Source organism: Myotis myotis, unplaced genomic scaffold (assembly GCF_014108235.1).
Source record: "Myotis myotis isolate mMyoMyo1 unplaced genomic scaffold, mMyoMyo1.p scaffold_m19_p_2, whole genome shotgun sequence".
Classification (NCBI taxonomy): Eukaryota; Metazoa; Chordata; class Mammalia; order Chiroptera; family Vespertilionidae; genus Myotis; species Myotis myotis.
The window spans coordinates 68,885,431-68,895,092 of NW_023416324.1; the positions used below are offsets into that span (position 1 = coordinate 68,885,431).

At 42.0% G+C, this 9,662-nt stretch overlaps 1 non-coding gene across 1 annotated transcript; it reads right to left on the reverse strand.

Annotated features, from left to right (window-relative positions):
* Nucleotides 1–4,786: 4,786 nt before the first annotated feature.
* LOC118677932 lies at nucleotides 4,787–4,918 on the reverse strand. The gene has a single exon (XR_004974638.1). It is a non-coding gene; the product is annotated as a small nucleolar RNA SNORA72 (small nucleolar RNA).
* Between the last annotated feature and the right edge of the window lie 4,744 nt (nucleotides 4,919–9,662).

Below are 9,662 nucleotides of genomic sequence, written 5' to 3' on the forward strand. Positions count from 1 at the left end.
ACTTCTCATTATAAATTTGGGTAGTATTCTAATTTAGCAAAGCAAGTTTGCATAAAAACAATACAAACCTTTTACTGAAGGTTTACTTAACATACTTGGATTTTTAGCACAATCCTGAGAGGCAAGTATCATTATTATCATTTTACAGACGACTTCACAGGCTCAGGGAGAGTAAATGGTGGGGACCTTGCACGCTGATCTCTGTTTGGCTGCCAAGTCCTTGCACTGAACCACAGCTCCCTGTTGGATTGCTGATCCTGACAATAGCCTTGTGAGTGATGAGGCAGGTGCTGTGTTATAGAAACCGAGGGCATTTTGATGGAAACAAAAAGTAGAAGACTTTCTATTTGACCTCAAGTCCCACCGAGTCCAGACTAATGTACTTTCTACGGGAACACACCGTCAGTGATCACCCCAACTAACAACGCTTTCCCCAAGGCTTCATCATTCATTCATCCTTTCAGACAACATATATTCACTGCCATTAAAAACTTTAAGAAGATTTTAGATGCAAAAATAGTATTGTGATTATGGTTTTTGTCCGTGTGTTTTTATTTAAAGTATTCTGCCCAGCCAGTGTAGCTCAGTGGTTAAGCATCAACCCAGGAACCAAGAGGCCGCTGGTTCAATTCCTGGTCTGGGCACATGCCCGGGATTGTGGGCTCAGTCCTCTGTGGAGGGCATGCAGGAGGCAGCCGATCGATGATGTTTCTCTCTCATCGATGTGTGTATCTTTCTATCCCTCTCCTTTCCTCTATTTCTAAAAAAAAATCAATAAAAACATATTTTTAAAAATTGAGTATCAAATAAATAAATAAATGTCCTTATTTTTTTCAAGATATGTATTGAACAAACTATAGACTGACTAACCCAGGTATTTATGGGCTCTGAGCTCTTGGACCTGATGCATAATAAACATCCTGCCAACTCTCGATTATTAAGAATTCTCTATTACATGGTCATTAAAAATCTCAATAAACCAACCAACCAATCAAAACTTTAAATGTGCTTTTCTGTCGTGTCTTAGATTAAAACATATGAGGTAGGGGGAAGGATTAGGGTGAGGTTTCATATTTCTGAGGATATTTTTTGATAGCTGTATACAACCTTTTACATTGTAATTGCACATGTGTAATTCCCAGTAGGCTAATAACAGTAATAGTCATTTCTATAAAAGCAAACAAAACAGAAACAGCCAGAAAAAACTTGCTACTGTGGGGTAAGTCACTTCTAATTATTTTATAGTGAAAATTCCTTTATAAAGTAGGAAGTTTGAGTTTGCCTATAGTTTCTAGTTTAGAATCTTGTGGATTGAATTTCCTTCAAATGGGGCTCACTGGAGACTCCCCAGGGGCCTAGTGATATCAAAATTCGAGTCGAGTCCAGGTTTGTAGTCTCGCAAAATCGAAGAATGAGTTTCACGGACCAAGAGGTAAGCAGAGTTTTTATTACAGAAAAGCTCCCTGCAGCAGGGCGGGGACCCGAGCGGGTCACCGCAGAAGCTCACTGCTGAAGGGGTTTAAGTTGTCCTGCTCTTGCCCTCTATTGGCTCTTTCAAAGAAACATCAGCCAATCTCCTTTTGCCCTCATCTCCCCACTTTTGGTTCCCGCTTTTGGGTTCGGGGGGAGGGAAGCTCAGTGGTTGACTGGCACATTCCGCCTATCTTGCTCACATCCTGGCCATCTGGTTTATTTCCTTCTTATCTACCATCTTCTCTCCCTAAACTGCCTGATCCCGACTAACTCCTCACCAGTCCATCCACCTGTCCCCCCTGCTATCCCACACCAGGAGACCAGAGATTTCTCCATAGCACTCTCAATTCTTGCAGATAGATCCCTGCAGTGTTTGAATTAAAAACCTCCCAGTCTGTTCCATTTACCCAGTGGCTTTGATACAGGCCCTGCCAGGGCTGGGACTAGAGGCCCCTTAACTTGGAAGGAAACACCCCAGCCAACGGCAAGTGCTCACAAGACAATAGAACTATAGCACTTCACTGCAATACACTTTGCATCCTTGAGCACTCAAGGGGGTAACCTTAATGAGCACAAAATATTCATCTCTAATAAGAACATGCTGTCATAATCACCCTACATGTGATAAATGTCCTAGAGGTTTTCTCTTTGTTAGGTTAATGCTTTTCCACAAGGTAATTTAACCAATTCTCTAACAAATAATCACGTTCTCAGGCCCCAATATAGTAATATGGTGTCTCTGTGTGTGTGTGTGTGTTTAATGTTTTGAATCTTGCTTTAAACAAATTTCATCCAAATAAATGCTCGCTTTTTTAGCTGGCACCAAAGCTTGTGTTGTTCATTGTAATCAAGCTCCCAGTTGGCTAATTCCTCATCTAACAGTATGTCTTCTGATTTCATTTGAGCAAAATTTATCATCCACACGCAAAGATAGGAAATGTGTGAATGTCTAAAGCTTATGAAAATTAAGAGGCCATGCACGCTGGTCCTAAAAATAGTAGATAATTATAGGCATTTCTTTCCCATACAATAATTACAGGCCTCCTGTCATCTTTTCTATTCTGTATAAGGTCAGAGTAGTATTATACAAAATTTACAGTATATTACAAGTTAAAAACACAATAATTAGCAACTGTGCATCTCCAGAACCAGTGATGAATGTTCACAGTAAAAGTTAGAAAAAAAGAGCATTATTTGTTTTATGTGGACAGTACACACTTAAATTTAATCATCAACTCCTGCTACCCAATAGGCAATATTCTCTCACTATTATAATGCTATTTGCCAAGTTCATAGTACACCCTTGGGCCAAATTCATCCTTAACGAAGAGACAGGAAGCCAAATCTCTCACCGTCATCTCAACCAGGTGCACCATATTATTTTAAATTTAATAATTCTGCTGAACATATTGAATGATAATGAGCAAGCTTAGAGAAAGTGCCAAGGATTATTTTGACCATTATGATCAATGTCTGATTCAGGAAAAAATCCTCTCACTAGATAATGTGGGTAGTTTAGAGGTTGGCTTATTTAATGCATGGCATAGGGTTGTTTTCTGCGCTTGTTTATATCATTCACAGAGGGGAGGAAAGAGCTATAGATATTCTGCTTTAGTGGAAAAAAAATAGCATTTTAACAAGAAAGAGGGTTTATCCTTAGCTCTTAATTATCTGTACTAATGGGGACAAAGAGACACAGATGTAACAAAATGACCGAAAGGAACTATCATTTCTATTTTACTTAAGGAAAAAATCATATACCTTCACTTCAGCCTTTCTCAGCTCTGTTTTGCTGTCAAAAGCAGCTTAGGAAGGATGAGGATTTAGCAAGAATGGCTCAAGAGAAGGTTCTAGAGGCCCAGAATCCCCCATTACAAAACTCACTCATGGTTGCCTGTGTCATTTGGTTTGCTCAGCTGTTTCACGTCTCTGCCCGTGACAGCTCCTTCCCCCCCTGCCAGGCTGCTGTCCAAGATGACCACTGCAAACAGGACTTCTCCCCTCCAGGGCTGCGCTGCCTCAAAAGCAGTTCAGTCCCAAAGACCAGCATCCCAGGGAGAACTGAGAATCAGAGCAACCATTCTGCTTTATGTAAGAAACTGATCTACCTGGTGGCCATCTTTGCCACTCCCCTCCTGTTTCTGTAGCTGAGAGAAAAATAGTATGCTCAGACATTATGAATAAGGACTCTAGGTCAGATTTTCTTCATTCAAATCCCAGTGCTACTCTTCATTAGCTCTGTGAGCTCAGTTGTAACCCTTCTATGTCTCAGATTTAACATCTCTAAAATGGGAAAGCAATAGCGGTGAGCATTAAAAGAATATATATTACAAGTGAGCTATAAATATAACTGTTATGTGATTAAATGTTCCCTGGCCACAGAGAGTTGCTATGGCAATTGAACAGACTTTAAAACTAATGTAAAATATGCCTTCTGATTAGAAGTACAAGTTTTGGGATCAGGTAAGTCAACAACACACAAATCTCTGTCTTTAGCCAGGACCTCTGTTCTGAGCTGCAGGCTGTCTAGTTGGCATCTCCTCTTGGATAGCTTGAACTCATCATCTTCTTCCATAAACCTGCTTCTCTTGCTCCTCACCTCAATGAACAATACCACCAGAAGTTTATTCTGATTGTGATCTCTCTAAGCCCTGACTTCCAATCCATTAACAGAGAAGACCTTTCCTGGGTCCTGGCACACACTCCTCCCTTATCCTTTCTCCACGGTCTCCCTCTCCATTCGGTGAGCCACGTGGTTCAGGAAAGCTTGACCCCAGAGTTCCACTCCATCTTCCAGCTCAATAACTGGCTCAGGAATGGGCATGAGACTGAAGCTGGTCCAATCTGAGTGAGGCTTGAGGCATTTGCTGGGAATGCTGAAACAAAGATATACTACTCTCTTTTTCAAACAAGATATAAAGGAAGAAGCATGTAGCCATGAAGCCGCTGGCCGCCACCTTGGGGGCGTGAGGGTGGTACCCTTATGATACAGCACATACAGCAGGAAGTAAACAGAGTCAAACAGGAACCAGTTCCCTAAGATTTCATTGAATTTTGCCTGAACCAAGCCCTACTTCCACATATTGCAATTATATAAAGCATTAACTTCCCTCTGCTTTTAAAGTCAGGTTTTTTTCTAGAAAATAAAACAGTAATAAGCTTACAATTCAATTAATAGCAACCAATAATTATGAAATTAGCAGTGGTTATCTTCAAGTTATTGTACTAGCTGTGTTGTCATTTCTTGGGGTTGATCAAAGTCACCTAGAGTTAGACATTTCCCACTTAAGATGCATCATATAAATCAGACTTGGTTTATCACCACCATTTATAAAACCAGACCTAGGGAAAGAACTAGGTCTAAGGACGCATGCATGGTCTTCATAAAGCAAATGTATAGCCTACTCTGATAATTACAAAATCAGAACAGTGAGAATATTCACAGTAAGTCGGGTTTTATTACTTGCAGTTGAAAGCATTCCAAGTGATTCAGTCAAAAAGTTTACCTTTTAAATATTTCTGGAATCCATTCACTTCTCTCTATCCCTCCACCCTCACCCTGGTTCAAACTATCATTATTTCCTATCTGGACTATGGCAGTAGCTTTCCAATAGTCTTCCTGCTTCATTAGTTGTCACCTTCTCACTCCATTCTCCACAAGTAGTCAGCAGGATCTTAAAAAAAATAAAATTCAAATGTGATTAAATCATTTCCCAATTTCAAGTCCTTTAATGACTTCTTATAGAAATGGGAATAAAGTCCATATCCCTCATAACGCCAACTAGGTCCCATGTGATTTGGTTCCTCACCTTCTTTAACATCTTTATCTTATGTCAGTCCTGCTTGGTCTTTAAAAATCCTGGCATTATTATCTTTTTGCAGTTCCTTAAAGACACACCATTCTCTTTTCTGCCTCAGATCTTTTATACATACTGCCTAGGACAGTGGTCGGCAAACTCATTAGTCAACAGAGCCAAATATCAACAGTACAACGACTGAAATTTCTTTTGAGAGCCAAATTTTTTTAACTTAAACTATATAGGTAGGTACATTCAACTTTAAATTCATGGTTTTCTTCTTCCGTTTTTCTTTGCTTCTTCTTTGTAGCCATCTCAAACAGGGCACCTAAAAAAATGTTTCATTTTATAATAATAAAGCCACCAACACAAAAGAATTACAATTCTTAAATTGATGACAAAAATACCTGTAGGATTTGCAACTGGTTGGAAAAATAAGGTAACTTTATGCTTCGAGTAGGTACTTTTGTCACCCGCGTGCGATTTGCAGACGTGACTAGCACTAACCACTGCACATGAGACTGCTGACTGACTGGCTCACTCAACTCCTGCATGAATCGAGTGCCTCCCCTGCGTTGCGTATCCCGTGGCCCGCCTGCGCCCCGTCTCCCGTCGCCCGACCGACTGACACCCCCCACTTCTTCTAATGCCACTTCTTCAAAATAGACTTGCCCAGGCCGAAAACCGACTTCTGCGCATGGGCCACGAAGTTTCAATCGCACTGCATGTGCGCGCCCGCACATGGTATTTTGTGGAAGAGCCACACTCAAGAGGCCAAAGAGCCGCATGCGGCTCGCGAGCCACGGTTTGCCGACCACTGGCCTAGGACAGCCTCTTCCCCAGTCAATGACCACTCACCCCTGAATACTCTTTTGCTTACCTCACCCTTTGGATCTCAATACTATTCCTCGAGTTTGTAGGCCCTCCTGTCTTCCCACTGTCCTCTGGTATCTGTCCTTCACAACAGCTATTATCTCTGATTACTTATTTAACTGTTTGCTTCCCCCACATCAGTCTCCTTTAATGATATATCATCACCATCTACCCCTGGAAGATAACACCTATTCAATAAATGGATTAATAAAGTAATTGAGATAAATACAAATTTGGTCTATGTCACTCTTTAGCTTTATAACTCTGGGTAAATGACTTAACATCCTTGAGCTTCTATTTCTCCATCTTCAAAAACTAGAAATGATAATACCCACTTCACTCACAAGGCTGTTTAAGGATTAAATTAAATTTGGGCACATAGCCCTGGCTGTGTTGCTCAGTGGGTTGGAGCATCACCAAAGGTTGCAGTTTGATTCCTGGTCAGGGCACATACCTAAGTGGTGGGTTCTGTCCCCTGTCAGAGCACATATGGGAGGCAACCGATCGCTATTTCTCTCTCACTTTGATGTTTCTCTCTCTCCTCTTCCTTCCTCTCTCTAAAATCAATAAGAAACATATCCTCAGGTGAGGATTTTTTTTTTAAATTGGGGGCACATAGCAGGTGGTTAATAAATCCCTGGGAAGTAGGATATTCCAAGTCAAGGATCTCTCTAGCTCTCAGGAGGTGAAAAGGAACCCTAGAATCAGGTGCTTTATAAAAGAATCTCAACTTCCAATAAAACTAGAGTGACATGATGAGTATCCACTGTGAGAGGTTCTTTGAAAAGGTCTCAAAGACAACTACGCCATTCAAAGGAGCTAGAAAAATTTGTAAGCAAAACACCAGATGACTAGGAAAAACTAAATAAATGACAAGAATAACTAGTACCTGTCCTATGAGACATCAAAATATGACTTCAAAATATTAAGGCTGAATTTCAGCCCCAGGGGACCCTTACAATTTTTAAGTCACCAAAAAATACACTATGGATCCTCCCCATGTATTCAATTGTACAGTGACCTCTTACCTCTTACTGAGATCACTGTTTTAGAAACCTGCCAACATTGTCTTGTTTCGTTGAATCCTCAAACTCTATAAAGGTCTCATTATTTACATTTTACACATGAAAACTAAGGCCTCAGTACTCTCTGACTTCAACACTAAATCTCTTAAGAGAATTTCTCATTCGTAATTAGATTTTCTACTTCCTTGTTCATTTATCGTCCTCACCAGAATGTAAATTCCTTGAGGGCAGGCACCTTTTTTGTTTTGTACTCTTTTTTTTTTAAATATATTTTATTGATTTTTTACAGAGGGGAAGGGAGAGAGATAGAGAGTTAGAAACATCGATGAGAGAGAAACATCGATCAGCTGCCTCCTGCACATCTCCTACTGGGGATGTGCCCGCAACCCAGGTATATGCCCTTGACCGGAATTGAACCTGGGACCTTTCAGTCCGAAAGCCGACGCTCTATCCACCGAGCCAAACCGGTTTTGGCTGTACTCTTTTTTAAGAGTCCAGATTAGTGCCTGCTGTATATTCACTGTTTGTTGCTCAACATTTATTTGTTGGATAAGTGAGTGAATGGACTCTTCGAGTTAATAGAGCAAAGAGATGAGAATTTGGTATCCTATATAATAAAGAGGTAATATGCAAATTAACCCTCATGCCCTCACAAGATGGCTGCCTACTACCAGGCCAGCAGGGGGGTTAGTGGGGGACGACCAAATGACTGAACAAGCAGGCTGTGTGGGGCAACCAAGCCAGTGGGGGGGCCATGAGGGGTGACCAGGCTGGCGGGGGGGGCAGTTAGGGGTGACCAGGCCGGCAGAGGAGGGCAGTTGGGAGTGACCAAAACAGTAGGGGGGTAGTAAGAGGTGACCAGGCTGGTGGGGGGCAGTTAGGGGCAACCAGGCTGGTTGGGGGGGCAGTTGGGGGTGACCAGGCTGGAAGGGGGGGCAGTGAGGGGTAACCAGGCCAGCAGAGGGGGGCAGTTAGGAGCGACCAGGCCAGCAGGGAGGGGGCAACTGGGGGAGACCTGGCCGGCATGCAGCAGCAGTAAGGGGTGATCAGGCTGGCACAGGGGGCAGTTAGGGGCGACCAGGCAGGCAGGCAGGTGAGTCCAGGATTGTGAGAGGGATGTCTGACTGCTCGTTTAGGCCTGATCCCCGTCAGACATTCCCTGAGGGGTCCGGGATTGGAGAGGGTGCAGGCTGGGCTGAGCCCCCCCACACACACACACACAAATTTTGTGCACCGGGCCTCTAGTATGTGTATATATATATATATGGTTGATATGCAAAGTATCCCCTCAGGAAATTGAACGAGAGACCAGGAGTTCGATTGCTCACTATGATGTGTGCTGACCACCAGGGGGCAGCGTGAAACATGGCGGGCAACCAGCGGCAGGGGGTGGGGGGCACTGAGGGAGAGAGAAGGAGGAGGTGGGGAGGTGGGGGCTAACTGGCCCTAAACGCCAGCCAGCCTAGGGACCCTACCCATGCATGCACCAGGCCTCTAGTTTGAAATAAAACAGTATCCAAGTTAAACTAAATATTCAGAAATACTTAGCTTTCTCTATAGCCCATTTGGTATCTCAATATCTGGGACCTGGTAGGGAATATGCTGACAACCCATCGAAGAGTCAGTGTTCAATGTGTAAAGACCTGCTTTCCCACAAGTCCCAAATGGCTGTTTTGTTTCTGAAGAGCATGCTCTGTGGAGCCGCAGGGCCCTCATTTGTATTAGAAGTGAGAACTAGTTCTTAACTCAACTTGGAAGGGACAAATATATTCTTTTGACTTAATGATATAACATTTTATCAGCTACATAAAAAATGAAATATATGTGTTCATTTGCTATTTGAGGCACTTTTCCGACATGTATGCAGGAGCTATGTCAGCTGCTAACTGGTGATCCTTTTTTGACACCTGTTCCCAAGAGCATTGCATAGATAAACATACTCTATTTGAACAAGACCAATGACAGCAAAATTGCTTGCTTGTCTCTAAAAAGACTCTACTAATGTGCACCAAGGGAGAGGCCCATGGTCTGACAGAATTTTCCCCCCAGTGTAAACCATAAAATCCATTTCAATAGCCAGAATAAAGCAGTTGAAAGTGCATCCCTAGTTAATTATATCCAAAGAGAAATAATAAAATCAACTATTAAATTTTAGAACTTCCTCTTTAAAGTATTAAATATTTGGCAACTGCAACGCAGTTAAATTTCTCTCACAACAATGCTCTCCCTTGCTTAGCTAGCCTGTAAGAACACTTACGCAAAGTCTCAGTGTGACTAGAAAGAGAATGCATTTTTCCTGTGAAGAAATATTTCAAATAAGCCCTTTATTTCTGCCAGATGTCTATGATTTCTTAATTATCCAAGAGCTTAGTAGAAACCGTCACTTAATAAGAGGATATACCTGAGTCACAAATCCTCTATAATAATTGACAGAACATGGCCAAAAAATTTGTAAAACCAAAACCAAAATGTTGCTGAAACTGGTTTGGCTCAG